The sequence below is a fragment of the Malaclemys terrapin genome, chromosome 15, assembly GCF_027887155.1.
Source record: "Malaclemys terrapin pileata isolate rMalTer1 chromosome 15, rMalTer1.hap1, whole genome shotgun sequence".
Lineage (NCBI taxonomy): Eukaryota > Metazoa > Chordata > Testudines > Emydidae > Malaclemys > Malaclemys terrapin.
The window spans coordinates 3,455,864-3,471,116 of record NC_071519.1 but is presented as its reverse complement, the minus strand read 5'-3'; the positions used below and the strand labels follow the sequence as shown (position 1 = coordinate 3,471,116).

At 67.9% G+C, this 15,253-nt stretch overlaps 1 protein-coding gene across 1 annotated transcript in view; it reads right to left on the bottom strand.

The window, feature by feature from the left end:
* The window catches only part of KDM6B (lysine demethylase 6B), a 41,877-nt gene extending 35,240 nt beyond the window's left edge, over window positions 1-6,637 (bottom strand). The window contains 1 exon segment of the mRNA XM_054005662.1: window positions 6,491-6,637. The gene's annotated coding sequence lies outside the window, so the exon portion shown is untranslated.
* Between the last annotated feature and the right edge of the window lie 8,616 nt (window positions 6,638-15,253).

Below are 15,253 nucleotides of genomic sequence, written 5' to 3'. Positions count from 1 at the left end.
CCGGCAGAGCTGGGGGGGGCAGGGCAGGGCTGGCAGGGGCTGCGGGTCGGGAGTGAGGGGCACCGGCAGAGCTGGGGGGGTCAGGGCAGGGCTGGCAGGGGCTGCGGGTCGGGAGTGAGGGGCACCGGCAGAGCTGGGGGGGGGGCAGGGCTGGGCTGGCAGGGGCTGCGGGTCGGGAGTGAGGGGCACCGGCAGAGCTGGGGGGCAGGGCTGGGCTGCAGGTCGGGAGTGAGGGGCACCGGCAGAGCTGGGGGGGGGCAGGGGCTGCGGGTCGGGAGTGAGGGGCACCGGCAGAGCTGGGGGGGTCAGGGCAGGGCTGGCAGGGGCTGTGGGTCGGGAGTGAGGGGCACCGGCAGAGCTGGGGGGGCAGGGCTGGCAGGGGCTGCGGGTCAGGAGTGAGGGGCACCGGCAGAGCTGGGGGGGGCAGGGCTGGCAGGGGCTGCGGGTCGGGAGTGAGGGGCACCGGCAGAGCTGGGGGGGTCAGGGCTGGGCTAGCAGGGGCTGCAGGTCGGGAGTGAGGGGCACGGGCAGGTCTGGGGGGGGCAGGGCAGGGCTGGCAGGGGCTGCGGGTCGGGAGTGAGGGGCACCGGCAGAGCTGGGGGGGGCAGGGCAGGGCTGGCAGGGGCTGCGGGTCGGAAGTGAGGGGCACCGGCAGAGCTGGGGGGGCAGGGCCGGGCTGGCAGGGGCTGCTGGTCGGGAGTGAGGGGCACCGGCAGAGCTGCGGGGGGGCCAGGGCTGGGCTAGGCTAGCGGGGGCTGCGGGTCGGGAGTGAGGGGCACCGGCAGAGTTGGGGGGGGCAGGGCTGGCAGGGGCTGTGGGTCGGGAGTGAGGGGCACCGGCAGAGCTAGGGGGGGCAGGGCTGGCAGGGGCTGCGGGTCAGGAGTGAGGGGCACCGGCAGAGCTGTGGGGGCAGGGCTGGCAGGGGCTGCGGGTCGGGAGTGAGGAGCACCGGCAGAGCTGGGGGGGGCAGGGCTGGCAGGGGCTGCGGGTCGGGAGTGAGGGACACCGGCAGAGCTGGGGGGGGCAGGGCAGGGCTGGCAGGGGCTGCGGGTCGGGAGTGAGGGGCACCGGCAGAGCTGGGGGGGGTCAGGGCAGGGCTGGCAGGGGCTGCGGGTCGGGAGTGAGGGGCACCGGCAGAGCTGGGGGGGTCAGGGCAGGGCTGGCAGGGGCTGCGGGTCGGGAGTGAGGGGCACCGGCAGAGCTGGGGGGGGCAGGGCTGGCAGGGGCTGCGGGTCGGGAGTGAGGGACACCGGCAGAGCTGGGGGGGGACAGGGCTGGCAGGGGCTGCGGGTCGGGAGTGAGGGGCACCGGCAGAGCTGGGGGGGGCAGGGCTGGGCTGGCAGGGGCTGCGGGTCGGGAGTGAGGGGCACCGGCAGAGCTGGGGGGGTCAGGGCAGGGCTGGCAGGGGCTGCGGGTCGGGAGTGAGGGGCACCGGCAGAGCTGGGGGGGTCAGGGCAGGGCTGGCAGGGGCTGCGGGTCGGGAGTGAGGGGCACCGGCAGAGCTGGGGGGGCAGGGCCGGGCTGGCAGGGGCTGCGGGTCGGGAGTGAGGGGCACCGGCATGGCTGGGGGGGGCAGGGCAGGGCTGGCAGGGGCTGCGGGTCGGGAGTGAGGGGCACCGGCAGAGCTGGGGGGGGCAGGGCTGGGCTGGCAGGGGCTGCGGGTCAGGAGTGAGGGGCACCGGCAGAGCTGGGGGGGCAGGGCCGGGCTGGCAGGGGCTGCGGGTCGGGAGTGAGGGGCACCGGCAGTGCTGGGGGGGGCCAGGGCTGGGCTAGGCTAGCGGGGGCTGCGGGTCGGGAGTGAGGGGCACCGGCAGAGCTGGGGGGGGCAGGGCTGGCAGGGGCTGTGGGTCGGGAGTGAGGGGCACCGGCAGAGCTAGGGGGGGCAGGGCTGGCAGGGGCTGCGGGTCAGGAGTGAGGGGCGCCGGCAGAGCTGGGGGGGGCAGGGCTGGGCTGGCAGGGGCTGTGGGTCGGGAGTGAGGGGCGCCGGCAGAGCTGGGGGGGGCAGGGCAGGGCTGGCAGGGGCTGCGGGTCGGGAGTGAGGGGCGCCGGCAGGGCTGTGGAGGGGACACGCCTTTAAAGAGCTCAGTGTGTGGGGGGGCAGTTAAAGGGCTGGACCCAGCTGGGACTGGCAGGCTGCCAAGGCCTGGGGATCTCTGGGAAAATCCTGGGGGTGGGCGGGATCCAGGGGCTGGTAGTTCCCGGCCCCGCCCAATCGGGGCGGGGATTCCCGCCGCCCTCCCCCTCCCCGCCATGCCTGGCCTCTGCTTCCCCCAGGGCGGCCCCATCCTCCACCCCCAGGTGAGGGTGCGAAGGTCGGGAGGGGAGGGGCAGCCCTGTGCCCTTTGCCCAGGGAGGCTGGGTGGGGTGAGCCAGAGATACAGGCCCAGCCAGGTCTGGGTACGGGGGTGGGGGCAGGGCAGGGCAGGGAGCCGGGGCACCGTCCCCACTAGGGGGCACCAGCCCCCAGGCTCAGTGCCCTGCTGATGCCAGCTCGGTGCCCCCCCTGGCGGGCCCCTACCTACGGTGATGGGGAAATCTGTGGGGTCAGGCCCTGGGGCTCCCGGCTTTGCTGCTGCTGGGAGTGTGGGGGCGGTGTTAGCATCTCCCCCCACCCTGGGCTTCTCCCTGCCCCCCCCTGCTCTGCCGGTGCCCCTCCCTCCCTACCCGCAGCCCCTCCTAGCCCAGCCCTGTCCCTCCCAGGTCTTCCGGTGCCCCTCACTCCCGACTCGCAGCCCCTGCCAGCCCAGCCCTGCCCCCCCCCCCAGCTCTGCCGGTGCCCCTCACTCCCGACTCGCAGCCCCTGCCAGCCCTGCCCTGACCCCCCCAGCTCTGCCGGTGCCCCTCACTCCCAACTCGCAGCCTCTGCCAGCCCAGCCCTGCCCCCCCCAGCTCTGACGGTGCCCCTCACTCCCGACCCGCAGCCCCTGCTAGCCCAGCCCTGAGCTCCCCCAGCTCTGCCTGCTTAGTGGGTATGGGGGGGGGGGGGAACAGACTGAGGCGTGTTCTGTCCCGGGGGCCCTTGGGCAGGGTCTGGTGGCTGTTTCCGGGGGACAGGGGGGGGTCGAGAGAGACGAGACACCTGATTGGTCCGCGCTGCCCCCCCCCCCAGTCCCTCAGTGATCTGGTGTGCAGGAAGGAAGTCAGGTGGTGTTTAAACAGCCCCCCAGGGCTGGGGGTGGGGGGCTGAGAGGGGCCAGGCCTTGTCCTTCCGTCCAGACCCCCCTGAGGGCCTTGGGCCGCATAACCCCACTCCCAAGTCGTTGGGATGAGGGGGGAGTCAGTGGGTAGGGGAGCTGCTCCCACACCAGCCCCACACCCTGCCCCACCTTCTGTACCCCACACAGACCTGGCCCAGGAAAGAGAAATTCACACCTGGGGCCATCTACTGGGCTGCCCAGGGCTGGGCTGGCAGGGGCTGTGGGTCGGGAGTGAGGGGCACCGGCAGAGCTAGGGGGGGCAGGGCTGGCAGGGGCTGCGGGTCAGGAGTGAGGGGCACCGGCAGAGCTGGGGGGGCAGGGCAGGGCTGGCAGGGGCTGCGGGTCGGGAGTGAGGGACACCGGCAGAGCTGGGGGGGGGGCAGGGCTGGGCTGGCAGGGGCTGCGGGTCGGGAGTGAGGGACACCGGCAGAGCTGGGGGGGGCAGGGCTGGGCTGGCAGGGGCTGCAGGTCGGGAGTGAGGGGCACTGGCAGAGCTGGGGGGGGGCAGGGCAGGGCTGGCAGGGGCTGCGGGTCGGGAGTGAGGGGCACTGGCAGAGCTGGGGGTGCAGGGCCGGGCTGGCAGGGGCTGCGGGTCGGGAGTGAGGGGCACCGGCAGAGCTGGGGGGGGCCAGGGCTGGGCTAGGCTAGCGGGGGCTGCGGGTCAGGAGTGAGGGGCACCGGCAGAGCTGGGGGGGCAGGGCTGGCAGGGGCTGTAGGTCGGAAGTGAGGGGCACCGGCAGAGCTGGGGGGGCAGGGCTGGCAGGGGCTGCGGGTCGGGAGTGAGGAGCACCGGTAGAGCTGGGGGGGGCAGGGCTGGCAGGGGCTGCGGGTCGGGAGTGAGGGACACCGGCAGAGCTGGGGGGTCAGGGCAGGGCTGGCAGGGGCTGCGGGTCGGGAGTGAGGGGCACCGGCAGAGCTGGGGGGAGCCCAGGGCTGGGCTGGCAGGGGCTGCGAGTCGGGAGTGAGGGGCACCGGCAGAGCTGGGGGGACAGGGCCGGGTTAGCAGGGGCTGTGGGTCGAGAGTGAGGGGCACCGGCAGAGCTGGGGGGGGGGGGGCAGGGCCGGGCTGGCAGGGGCTGTGGGTCGAGAGTGAGGGGCACCGGCAGAGCTGGGGGGGGCAGGGCCGGGCTGGCAGGGGGCTGCGGGTCGGGAGTGAGGGGCACCGGCAGAGCTGGGGGGACAGGGCCGGGTTAGCAGGGGCTGCGGGTTGGGAGTGAGGGGCACCGGCAGAGCTGGGGGGGGCAGGGCCGGGCTGGCAGGGGGCTGCGGGTCGGGAGTGTGGGGCACCGGCAGAGCTGGGGGGACAGGGCCGGGTTAGCAGGGGCTGCGGGTCGGGAGTGAGGGGCACTGGCAGAGCTGGGGGTGGGCAGGGCTGGGCTAGCAGGGGCTGCGGGTCGGGAGTGAGGGGCACTGGCAGAGCTGGGGGGGGGGCAGGGCTGGGCTGGCGGGGGCTGCGGGTCGGGAGTGAGGGGCACTGGCAGGGCTGGGGGGAGGTCCAGGCTGGGGGGGGCTTTATTCCCAGCTGTCCCCCCTCACAGAGGGGTACCTGGGCGGGGGTTGCCAGAGCCCCAGGCTGCCCTAACCCTGGGGGCCCGAAGCCAGGCTGAGGGGCTTGCAGCTGGTTCTGTCCCAGGCCCAACAGGTTGGGGACTGAAGGCAACAGCTGCCTGCTCCAGCCCAGGAAATCTAACCCCCCCCCCCTTTAACCCCCCAGTCAGGGAAAGAACCCAGGAGTCCTGGCTCCCAGCCCCCCTTGCTCTAACCCACCAGCCCCCACTCCCCTCCCAGAGCCGGGGAGAGAACCCAGGAGTCCTGGCTCCCAGCCCCCCTTGCTCTAACCCACCAGCCCCCACTCCCCTCCCAGAGCCGGGGAGGGAACCCAGGAGTCCGGGCTCCCAGCCCCCCCCGCTCTAACCACTAGACCCCACTCCCCTCCCACGCCCAGGGAGGGAACCCAGGAGTCCTGCGCCCCCCCCCCACGCAGCTGGGGAGGGAACCCAGGGGGTTCTGACTGCCGCACAATAGCTCACCTCCACCCCTCTGCATCCCAATGCCTCCAATTTCCTACAGCCAAAGCCCTGGGAATCCTAAACAGGGACCCTCCATCTCCGGGTGTGTGCGTGTGGGGGGGTGTCAATTCCTTGAGCCCCCGGTAGTGGGGCACCAGCCAACGGACCTCCCCACGCAGCCCCACTTCCCTAATGTGCGTCCCTGGGGCCGGGTGGGAGCCAGCGCCCCCTAGAGGGGACAGGCCCCTGCCCCATTCACTGCCCACCCCCCGCCAGCCAGTCTCTGCCCTGGGGCTCCCCCATAATCCTTGGAGTTCCGGGGGGTCCCAGCGGTGGGGAGGGCAGGACACCCCGTCTGCGCCCTCCTGCCCCCAAAGTAGACCCAGAACCGGAGAACCCGCCTGGGCCCGCCTGCCCCACTCTGCATAGGGGAGCAGCACCTGTCTCCCGCCCCGGATCTGCTCCTCCCCTGCCAGCCACTGGGTGATCCCAGGGCCCCCCCCCACTTTACAGCCCCCCCTTAAAGCAACCCCTCCCACACACAATACCTCTGTATTTAGGGCTTTCAGTGGAGCTGAGTGGAGACCCCCACCCGGGACGTTATGGGGCAGCAGCCTGCTGTGTGTGTGCGGGACCCTCTGGACCTCCAACTCCTAGCCAGCCACCCCTGGCGGCCCCACACACGGCCCCCCCGCTAAGGCCTATTGCCTGCCCCCAAACAGGGGTGATAGATCGGTCCCCCCAAATACCCCTTCCAGATACACACACTGTGACCCCCCCCCCCAGCGGCTCCAGCGTACCCCCCCCACACACCTTGACACGGGTTGGATTTGGGCTCGGGGGGTCCTGGGGGTGACTCCAGATCTGCACTGGGGCCAAGGTCTGAGTCAGCCCCGGGGTGACTCCAGCGGAGTGACTCCTGATTTACACCAGCCCCGTGACTCCGGCGGAGTGACTCCGGATTTACACCAGCCCCGTGACTCCGGATTTACACCAGCCCCGTGACTCCGGCGGAGTGACTCCCGATTTACACAGGGAACCGAAGGAAACGGGCGCAGTGACTCCCGATTTACACCGGGGGGGTGGGGGGGACGGGCCCGTGACTCCGGCACAGTGACTCCCGATTTCCAGCCGCATCCGGCTCCGTCACCCGGCCCGACCCTCCCTTTAAAGGTCCCGCGGGCCGGGCCGGGCCGAGCCGAGCCAGGCCAGGCCTCCGCCGCCCCAACAAAGCGGCGGCCCCGATCCCGGCCCCGAACACCCCCCCCCCCCGCTCGGCCCTACCTGCGGCTGCTCCCGGGGGTCCCGGCGTGGGAGGGGGAATCCGGCCCGGCCCTGCCCCACGGCCCGGCCAGCGAGCGCCGCTCCCGTCTCGCCGCTGCCGCTTTTCCCCCCCAGCCTCTCGCCGCTCAAACAAAGAGCCGAGGCGGGTTGTGTCGGGAGCCCAGCCCCCACCCCCCGGCCGAGACAGCCCTGCCCCTCCCCCTCCCCCTCCCCCTCCCCTTCCCCCCCCTTTCCGGCCCAGCAGCCTCACTTCCATCTTCCCGGCACCCCGCCCCCCGCCCGCCCGCCGGGAGCCCCCACGCGCGGAGACCCATCCGCGTGGGGGGGGGCACTGTGGTGTGGGGAGAGACGGGGGAATAGCAGGGTGGAGGAGGGGTGCGTGGAGGGGCAGGTGTGGGGGTGGAGGAAGGGGTGGGTGCATGGAGGGGCAGGCGCAGGGTGGAGGGAGGGGGGGTGCATTGAGGGGCAGGCGGGGGGGGTGGAGGGAGGGGTGGGTGCATTGAGGGGCAGGTGGGGGGGGTGGAGGAAGGGGTGGGTGCATGGAGGAGCAGGCGCGGGGATGGAGGGAGGGGTGGGTGCGTGGAGGGGCACAGGTGTGGCGGTGGAGGGTGGGATGGGTGCATGGAGGGGCAGGCGGGGGGGTGGAGGGAGGGGTGGGTGCGTTGAGGGGCAGGTGGGGGGGTGAAGGGAGGGGTGGGTATGTGGAGGGGCAGGTGGGGGGTTGGGTGGGCAGGGGGGTGGAGGGAGGGGTGGGTGCATGGAGGAGCAGGTGTGGGGGTGGAGGGAGGGGTGGGTGCATGGACGGGCAGGCGCAGTGTGGAGGGGCATAGGTGTGGGGGGTGGAGGGAGGGATGGGTGCATTGAGGGGCAGGCGGGGGGGTGGAGGGAGGGGTGGGTGCGTTGAGTGGCAGTTGGGGGGGTGAAGGGAGGGGTGGGTATGTGGAGGGGCAGGTGTGGGGGTGGAGGGAGGGGTGGGTGCATGGAGGGGCAGGTGCGGGGCACAGGTGTGGGGGTGGAGGGAGGGATGGGTGCATTGAGGGGCAGGCATGGGGGTGGAGGTAGGGTGGGTGCATGGAGGAGCAGGCGTGGGGTGGAGGGGGGTGGGTGCATGGAGCGGCACAGGCGTGGGGGTGGAGGTAGGGGTGGGTGCATGGAGGGGCAGGCGCAGGGTGGAGGGGGGTGGGTGGGTGGGGGTGCACAGGTGTGGGGGTGGAGGGAGGGATGGGTGCATTGAGGGGCAGGCATGGGGGTGGAGATAGGGGTGGGTGCATGGAGGGGCACAGGCATGGGGGTAGAGGTACAGGTGGGTGCATGGAGGAGTAGGTGTGGGGGTGAGGGGGGTGGGTGCATGGAGGGGCAGGCAGGGGGGTGGAGGGAGGGGTGGGTGCATGGAGGGGCAGGAGGGGGGTGGAGGGAGGGGTGGCTGCGTGGAGGGCCAGGCGGGGGGGTGGAGGGAGGGGTGGGTGCGTGGAGGGGCAGGTGTGGGGGTGGAGGGAGGGGTGGATGCATGGAGGGGCAGGCGCAGGGTGGAGGGAGGGGTGGGTGCATGGAGGGGCAGGTGTGGGGGTGGAGGGAGGGGTGGGTGCGTGGAGGGGCAGGCGGGGGGTGGAGGGAGGGGTGGGTGTGTGGAGGGGCAGGTGGGGGGTGGAGAGAGGGGTGGGTGCATGGAGGGGCAGGTGTGGGGGTGGAGAGACGGGTGTGCATGGAGAGGCAGGCATGGGGGGGATGGGGAGTGGCTGCATGGATGGTTGGATGGGTGGGTGGATCGATGGTTGGATGGGTGAAGACAGGTGGGGGGCTCGGTGGTTTGACAGGAGGGGACGGGGACAGGTAGGTGGATCGATGGTTGGACAGGTGGGGACGGGGATTGTTGGGCGGGTAGGGAAGGGGTGGGTGGATTGATGGTTGGACGTGAGGGGACTGGGGCCTTGGCTACACTGGCAATTCACAGCGCTGCACTTGCTGCACTCAGGGGTGTGAAAAAACACCCCCCCAGCGCAGCGAGTGCAGTGCTGTAAAGCGCGAGTGTACTCAGCGCCTGCAGCGCTGCAAACTATTCCCCTCGGAGAGGTGGATACCCACCCCCCGCTGGCGGTGCGACTACACTCGCGCTTTGTGAATCCGCAACTGTAGCCAAGGCCAGGGATGTGTGGGTGGGTCGATGGTTGGATGGGTAGGGAAGGGAATGGAGGAAGATTGATGTTTGGATGGGTGGGGACGGGGATGTGTGGGTGGGTCGATGGTTGGATGGGTAGGGAAGGGAATGGAGGAAGATTGATGTTTGGATGGGTGGGGACGGGGATGTGTGGGTGGGTCGATGGTTGGATGGGTAGGGAAGGGAATGGGGGTGGATTGATGGTTGGACGTGTGGAGACCGGGATGGGTGGGGAGATCGACTGTATGATGGTTGGGGAAGGGGATGGGTGTGTAGATTGATGGTTGAATGGTCGGGGACAGGGTGGGTGGATTGATGGGTGGATGAGTAGGGAAGGGGATATGTGGGTGGATCGATGGTTGGACGGGTGTGGAAGGGGATGGGTAGCTGGATTGATGGTTGGACATGAGGGGACAGGAATGGGTGGGAGGATCGATGTTTCGATGGCTAGGGAAGGGGACGGGGGTGGATCAATGGTTGGATGGGTAGCGAAGGGGTGGGTAGATTGATGGTTGGATGGGTGGGGACAGAGATGGGTGGGTAGATCGATTGTATGATGGTTGGGGAAGGGGATGGGTGTGTAGATTGATGGTTGGATGGTCGGGGACAGGGATCAGTGGGTGGATCGATGTTTGGATGGGTACGGAAGGGAATGGGGGATGGATCGAAGGTTGGATGGGTGGGGAGGGGATGGGTATGTAGATTGATGGTTGGATGGGTGGGGACGGGGATTGGTGCCTGGATCTATGGTTGGATGCCTGGGGATTGGTGGGTGGATCGATGTTTGGACAGGTGGGGAAGGGGATGGGGGAGGATCCATGGCATGACGGGTGGGGAAGGGGATAGGTGCGTGGATTGATGGTTGGATGGTCATACACAGGGATCGTGGGTGGATGGATGGTTGGATGGGTAGAGAAGGGGATGGATTGATGGTTGGATGGGTTGGGTGGGTGGGTGGGTGGATCGATGGTTGGATGGGTGGAGATGGGGATCTGTTCCTGGATCTATGGTTGGACGGGTAAGGATATGGATGGGCAGGGAGATCGATGGTTGGACGGGTGGGGACGGGGATGGGTGAATGGATGGAACAGGAATCGGTGGGTAGATCGATGGTTGAATGAGAAGGGAAGGGGATGGGTGCGTGGATCAATGGTGGGATGGGTGCGGATGGGGATGGTTGAGAGGATCGATGGTTGGATGGGTAGGGAAGGGGACAGGGATGGATCGAAGGTTGGATGGTTGGGTGTATTGACGGATGGGGATGGGGATCAGTGGGTGGATTGATGGTTGGATGGGTGGGAACGGGGATGGAATGGATTGATGGTTGGACATGATGAGATGTGGATGGGTGGGTGGATCGAAGGTTAGACGGGTGTGGAAGGGGATGGGGTGGGTGGATCGATGGTTGGACGGGTGTGGAAGGGGATGGGTGGGTGGACTGATGGTTCGACGGTGAGGACGGGAATGGGAGGTGGATCAGTGGTTGGACGTGAGGGGACAGGGATGGGTGGGAGGATCGATGGTTGGATGGGTAGGGGAAGGGGTGGGTGGATTGATGGTTGGATGGGTGTGGAAGGGGATGGGTGGGTGGATTGATGGTTCGACAGGTGGGGATGGGTGGGAGGATCGATGGTTGGATGGTCGTAGGACAGGAATCCATGAGTGGATGGATGGTTGGATGGATAGAGAAGGGGATGGATTGATGGTTGTATGGGTTGCATGAGTGGGTGGATCGATGGCTGGACAGGCAGGGAAGGAGATGGGTGGGTGGATGGGTAGTTGGACGTGTGGGGGACAGGGATGGGTGGGTGCATCGATGGCTGGACAGGTGGGGAAGGAGACGGATAGTTGGATGGGTGGGGAAGGGGACGCAGATGGGTGGGTAGATCGATGATTGGATGGGTGAGAAGGGGATCGGTGGATGAATCGATGGTTGGATGGGTGAGTATGGGGATGGGTGGGTGGATCGATGGTTGGACGGGTGGGAATGGGTGGGTGGATCGATGGTTGGATGGATGGGGAAGGGGATGGGTGGGTGGGTGGATGGATGGTTGGACGGATGGGGACGGGGGTGGGTGGCTGGATTGATGATTGGACGTGAGGGAACAGGGATGGGTGGGTGAATCAATGGTTGGATGGGTGGGTACGGGGGTCGGTGGGTGGATTGATGGTGGGATGGGTAGGGAAGGGGGTGGGTGGATCAATGGTTGAACATCTGGAGATTGGGATGGGTGGGTGGATTGGATAGGAGGGGACAAGTGGTTGGATGGGTGGGAACGGGGATGATATTGTGGATCGATGGTTGGACGAGCAGGGATGGGTGAGTGGATGGATGTTTGGACGGGAGGGGAAGGGGATGGGTGGCGACGGGGATGGGGTGGTGGGTCGATGGTTGGACGGTGGGGACGGGGATCGGTGGTTGGATCAATGGTTGGATGGGTGGGGACGGGTGGGTGGATCGATATATGGTGGTTGGGGAAGGGGATGGGTGGGTGGATGGGTGACGACGGGGATTATAGGGTGGATCGATGGTTGGACAGGTAAGGAAGGGGACAGAGGGGGATGGGTGGGTGGATCGATGGTATAATGGGTGGGGATGGGATGGGTGGTTGGATCAATGGTTGGACAGGTGGGGATGGGTGGGTGGATCGATTGTATGAGGGTTGGGGAAGGGGATTGGTGGGTGGATGGGTGGTGACAGGGATGATAGGGTGGATTGATGGTTGGATGAGCAGGGACGGGGATGGGTGGGTGGATGGATGGTTGGATACATGCGGACAGGGATCGTTGGGGGGATCAATGGTTGGATGGGAAGGGAAGGGGACGGGTGGGGACGGGGATGGGTTGGTGGGTCAGTGGTTGGATGGGAGGAGACGGGGATGGGTGGTTGGATCAATGGTTGGATGGGTTGGTGGATTGATTGTATGATGGATGGGGAAGGGGATGGATGGGTGGCGACGGGGATGATAGGATGGATCAATGGTTGGACGGGTAAGGAAGGGGGGGATGGGGATGGGGTGGTGGGTCGATGGTTGGACGGGTGGGGACGGGTGGGTGGATCGATTGTATGATGGTTGGGGAAGGGGATGGGTGGGTGGCGACGGGGATGATAGGGTGGATCAATGGTTTGATGGGTAAGGAAGGGGACGGGCAGGGACAGGGATGGGTTGGTGGGTCGATGGTTGGACGGTGGGGACAGGGATCAATGGTTGGACGGACGGGGACAGGGATTTGGGTGCATCGATGGTTGGGGACAGGGATCTAAGCAGGGGGCGCTGTGCTGATCGAGGCAGGGGAGTTACATGGAGGTGGAAGGAACTGGACAGTTGTGTGATGAATGCTTTGTGCAGAGCCTGGGTGAGTATGTGCATTCACGTATCAGGTCGTATGTATCTGTTTGGAGGGGTGTGCTTGTAAGCGTTGTGTAGCGAGCTGAGTACGTTTCAAGGCACGGAGGCAGTGAGTGTGCATCGGGGGCGTATTTGTTAAAGTGTGCGGTGAACTCCGCGTCTCACATTGTGTGTGCTTTGGTTTTGCGTTGGGTTGTGTAGAAGGTGACGTGTATTTGAGTTAGGTGTTAGCTCAGGTTGTGTAGCCTATGTGTGTCTGGGGGTGGGGGTGTTTTGAGGGGTGTGTGGGGAGGGTGGAAGGTGTTGTAGGGGATGTGCAGTGGATAGGGGTGTATTCTGCAAGGGTGCAGGTGTGTGGGCGGAAGGGTGACTGTTCTGTGTGTAACTGGGTGGGTGTAAAGCAGGGTTTGTGGTCTATGGGAAGAGTGGAGCAGTAGTGCATATGCAGAAGAGGTTTTGTATTCTGTGTGCGCGCGCGCAGCAGGAGATGTGTGTGTGTGTGTGCGCGCGAAGGGGACTTGGGCAGCAGGGTGTGCGCGTTCTCCCGGTGTACGCCCGGCAGCAGGGTGTGTATTCTCCGGGTGTGCGCCCAGCAGCAGGGTGTGTATTCTCCGGGTGTGCGCCCGGCAGCAGGGTGTGTATTCTCCGGGTGTGTGCCCGGCAGCAGGGTATGAATTCTCTGGGTGTGCGCCTGGCGGCAGGGTGTGTATTCTCTGGGTGTGTGCCTGGCAACAAGGTGTGTCTATTCTCCGGGTGTGCGCCTGGTGGGAGGGTGTGTGTATTCTCCGGGTGTGAACCCGGCGGCAGGGTGTGCATGTTCTCTGAGTGTGTGCCCAGCAACAGGGTATGTCTATTCTCCAGGTGTGCACCTGGTGGCAGGGTGTGCATGTTCTCCGAGTGTGTGCGATGGGTGTGTGTGTTCTCTGCGTGTGTGCCCAGCAGCGTCTGTGTAAACAGCAGGGGTGTGTGTGTGTGTGTGTGTGTGTGTGTGTGTGTGTGTGTGGAGAGAGATAGAGAAAGAGGACAGCTCCCTTTCCCCCCAGATTCAGAAGGACAATCCAGCCCAACACAGCCCCACCCAAACCCTGGCCCCAGGACCAAGGAAAGGGGGGGAAGAGAAGGGGAATTAGTCCTTTTGGCAGAAAGTAGGGCAGTGGGATCTGGTGGTTAGAGCAGGGGGGGCTGGGAGCCTGGACTCCTGGGTTCTCTCCCGTCAGAGCAGGGGGGGCTGGGAGCCAGGACTCCTGGGTTCTCTCCCCCGCTCTGGAAGGGGAGTGGGGGCTGGTGGTTAGAGCAGGGGGGGCTGGGAGCCAGGACTCCTGGGTTCTCTCCCCGGCTCTGGGAGGGGAGTGGGGGGCTGGTGGGTCAGAGGAGGGGGGGAAGAGCCCAGATTTCTGGGTTCTATTAACCCTTCCCCCACAGCTGCCTGCCCTGTGGGGGGGGGGGGGGGGGGCTTCCAAACCCCCTCAGCCCCTGGCTGCAGGCACGTCCGCAATGGCTGATCTCTCCCCCCCGCCAGCCAATGGCAGCGCACACAGCCTCAGACAGCCAATGGAAGAGGAGCAATAACAGCAGCTGGGCTGGGAGGGTCTGAGAGTGACCCCGCCCCCCACAGAGCCGCCCTTTCCCTTCCCTGCACGTGTAGGGCACAGCCCCAAGTGTGTGTGTGGGGGGGTCAGTCACACTAGGGTGCCCCTCATTCCTGACCCGCAGCCCCTGCCAGCCCAGCCCCCTCCCAGCCCCTCACTCCCGACCCACAGCCCCTGCCAGCCCAGCCCTGCCCCCCCCAGCTCTGCCGGTGCCCCTCACTCCCGACCCATAGCCCTCGCTAGCCCAGCCCTGCCGGTGCCCCTCACTCCCGACCCACAGCCCCTGCTAGCCCAGCCCTGCCCCCCCCAGCTCTGCCGGTGCCCCTCACTCCTGACCCATAGCCCTCGCTAGCCCAGCCCTGCCCCCCCAGCTCTGCCGTGCCCCTCACTCCCGACCCGCAGCCCCTGCCGCCCCCCCAGCTCTGCCGGTGTCCCTCACTCCTGACCCACAGCCCCTGCTAGCCCAGCCCTGCCCCCCCCAGCTCTGCCGGTGCCCCTCACTCCCAACCTACGGCCCCTGCCAGCCCTGCCCTGCCCCCCCCAGCTCTGCCGGTGCCCCTCACTCCCGACCCGCAGCCCCTGCCAGCCCAGCCCTGCCGGTGCCCCTCACTCCCGACCCACAGCCCCTGCCAGCCCAGCCCTGCCCCCCCCAGCCCTGCCAGTGCCCCTCACTCCCTGTGCGGTTCCCAGAGGCAGGTTCGGTTGCTGGGGCCCAGCTGCTCAGAGGATCATGTTCCCTCGGTAGCTGCCCGCCCCCCCCCCCCGGCCCCGTTTGGGGTTTGTCACCTGGGGAACCAACCGCCTGGCCTGTGTCTGCCACCTGCACCCACCATGCCCGGGGCGGGGGGGGAGGGGGGCTGTAGTCTTCAAAATACCAGATCCGTACCCCACAGCACAGTGCCCCCAGCCGAGCCCCCCCCCCGCCAGCTCCCCTGCTCAGTGCTCTGGGCTGGGGTCTCTGCTGGCAGGGCGGGGGGGAGGGCTGTTACACAGGATGCAGCTGTAACTGGTGCAACCGCCAGGCAGGTGCCAGTTGTGGGGGTGGTCTCGGGTGTCAGCCTGGTGGGGGAGGAGTGCAGAGGGGGAGGTGTTCAGTGGAGGAGGGTGTGGGGGTGCAATGGGGGGAGAGTGTGGGGGGTGCAGAGGGGGAGGGGGGAGAGCTGGGGTGCAGGGGGAGGGTGTGGGGGTGCTGTGGGGGGTGCAGAGGGGGGAGGGTGTGGGGTTGCAGGGGGGAGGGGTGCAGTGGGGGGAAGGTTGCTGAGGGGGGAGGGTCTGGAGGTGCAGGGGGGAGGGTGCAGAGCGGGGAGGGCGTGGGGGTGCAGGGGCGAGGGGTGCAATGGGGAAGGGTGTGGGGTGCAGAGGGGGGAGGGCTGCTGAGGGGGGGGTGCAGAGGGGGGAGGGTCTGGAGGTGCACTGGGTGAGGAGCAGGGTTACGCCGGTGGGGTGGGGGCTCCGGCACGTTCTGGTTCCTTCCTGCTCAGCACTTGGCCGGGTGCCCGGCCCGGGCGGCTATTTATATCCTGTCCCCATGTGCCCTGCGCTGGCAGCCACGCGGCGGTGGGGGAAGGGGTGGGGCGGGGGCTGGGCCCCACGCGTGTGCAGAGCTGGGGGAGACACGCTGGCACATGCGTGTGTGTTTTGGATGTTCGCATATGCAGGCGTGTGTGTG